The 2,734-nt window shown below is 34.9% G+C and overlaps 1 pseudogene; it reads right to left on the bottom strand.

Annotated features, from left to right (window-relative positions):
• Positions 1–705: 705 nt before the first annotated feature.
• LOC102958556 lies at positions 706–880 on the bottom strand (annotated as a pseudogene).
• Between the last annotated feature and the right edge of the window lie 1,854 nt (positions 881–2,734).

Genomic DNA, 2,734 nt, shown 5'->3' on the forward strand with positions numbered 1-2,734 from the left:
CCAGGCTTCTTTTTTATAAAGTTGTTTTTTAAGTTTATCTTGGCTCAAGTAATTTTTAGAAATAGATAAGTTAGAAATAAATATACAAGCAAAATGCATAAAGAATTATCAAACTGCAGGATTACTAGATAAACCCTGTATTACACTCACTTCTGGTTCTGGCATAACACTTCAGGTCGGACAAAGTTATCTGCGCTTAGGAAAATGTCCAAATTAGTACAAAAACAGGTCTCCTGTTCTCTTGAAATTTCCTGTTGCCACTGGAAACCATGCAATGAGAGATTTCAGTATTAAAATGACCTAAAACTGGATCCAATAGCTTAAATAGGACTTCTAGAAGCAAACTGCCCAGGCTATTGCCCACAATTTTGATATGATTCCTTTTCTTCCTTCCTTCCTTCCTTCCTTCCTTCCTTCCTTCCTTCCTTCCTTCCTCCCTCCCTCCCTCCCTCCCTCCCTCTCTCTCTCTCTCTCTCTTTCTCTTTCTTTCTTTCTTTCTTCTTTCTTTCTTTCTTTCTTTCTTTCTTTCTTTCTTTCTTTCTTTCTTTCTTTCTTTTCACTTCCTGGGTATGTTTATACATGCCAAAATGAAAGCAATACATCTACAAGGGCACAGCGATGCTCCATGTTCCTATCTAACAGAGCTTGCTGAGGTTTACAGCCAGACTGATGTTCCAGCCGATGTGTACTCCAGAGTAAAACTGGCTAATGATGACCATGAACAGGTGCAGGACTCGAAGTTTTTACTTCTTTTATCATCACTCCTGATTTTATAAATGATGAAGCCCATCAACCCCATTCCTATCCAAATCTCCTGGTAAATTTGGGTATAATAGGACTTCATGAAGACCCAAACATTTTTAACAAAGCTTTGAAGCATCTCAGCACAGGACCTCCAGCTCAGGACGCCGCATCTAGTCGGCCAACAACAAGGAAAAGGTCATTGAGTGATATGATTCCTCTTGAGGATGTAAAATTGCAATGTCTTATTTAGCTTCATTGTCTTAGCCAGTATCTAAGAAAACGTCCACAAATCTTTCTGAATCCTCACAACAGACAAATACAACAACTGATTATTCTGTCTTAAATGTTATTTTTATTTCCATAACCTAATTGACTCTTTTATTAGTCAACTTTATTTGACAGTTCAAGGTTTATTAGAATTTGTAGAAACCTGGACTGTTCCTGCAAAAAAAAAAAAAAAAAAAAAAAGCCTACCCATCCAGATGTAATCTTACTCAGAGTTTTACAAAAGTTTAAATGTTTTTCCATCAAATTGGTAATAGAGTTCTGAAACTTTTTAAGTTGAATTTATATAATCTCAAAGAAAAAAGCTTATTCTGAACACTGTTTTATCCCAAAATTAAAGTCAGAAATGTCCTACTCAAAATCATCTCATCTTAGAAGAATTGAAGTCAAAATGCCTTAAAAGACAGGCAGGGTACATCTATATGAATTTTTCTATATTTCTTTGTGTCAAGTATTGCTGAGTAAATCCATTCATTCTGAAAGGTCTAGCCAAATGAGTTCCACCAAATCAATATGCTGGTAGTAATCCCTAAGTTTCCAAAGATTTCTCAGAACATCTGGTAGAGTAGAAAGCACGTATATGCCAATTTCAATTCATGTACATCCTGGATTAATATCTAAATCTGGGAACTGGTAAATACCTAATCCTCAAATTTAACTGTGTAAAGTCTTTAATGATTAGGGCTTAGCAAACCATTTAACAACAGTTACCCTGAAAATACAAAGGGAAGAAAAAAAAATGAAGAACATTTCCAAAATTCTAAGACCAGTGTCTATTCTTTTTGGAATCCATTTGGACAAAATAATGAATGAATTCAAATGTATCTATATCACCTTTCCCACTTTGTAGAGAAAGAATCCTTTGTGTGAACTTAAAGCCTGCTTATCTTGGATGCTTGACAGTTTTAGCATATCCATTACACAATTAAAGGTACAAGATAAAATGTCTTTAGGACTGATAGCACTTTGAAATAAATTTACTTGAAAGCACTATGCAATATTTTATGAAAACCAATGGGTGGAAAAGTATTCAAGAAACCTGGAGACTGAATATTTCACCCTTGAAATGTGGAGAAGGGGGCAAAGAAACAAGAGACAGGGCTGTTGACTTCAATTTGTTGATAGCTTACAAGTTCAGCTAAACTTAGTTTTCTTCTTTTTGATATTTGTTTATTTACGATCCTGTGATGTGTCCTGTAAAAAGGGGAGTTTTACGTTTCATGTATATGATTATGGAAAATGTCTAAAAGACCTCAGAATAAAGGAAATGTCTACTTAATCCCATCCCTGCCCTTAATTTATACACATGATGCACAGAGATGCAAGGCTAGTGCAAATGAACAAGGTTCTAATTGATTGATTGATTGATTCATTCATTCATTCATTCATTCATTTATTCAGTCAGGTGTTCCATAAATATATGTGCTCAACTCTTATGCATATGAACTAGAAATAAAATGGTGAATTAAAATGACATGTTTCTCACTTTGGTAGAATTTAAGGGAGAAGGTAATTATAATAAAGCAGCCATATGCAAACTATAGACTTAAGATTTCAGTCTGTGCTCATTGGTACAAAGAGAAAGTAGACACTGAGTTTATCAATGTACCTGATTTAGGTCAGGGGGGCCTGGGCAACAAAGTCTTACCGCAAGAAATGAAGTTTTAGCTGACATTTCAGAAACAAAGAGGTTTTATTTTGTTTT

The sequence above is a fragment of the Panthera tigris genome, chromosome B1, assembly GCF_018350195.1.
Source record: "Panthera tigris isolate Pti1 chromosome B1, P.tigris_Pti1_mat1.1, whole genome shotgun sequence".
In the NCBI taxonomy this organism is placed as follows: domain Eukaryota; kingdom Metazoa; phylum Chordata; class Mammalia; order Carnivora; family Felidae; genus Panthera; species Panthera tigris.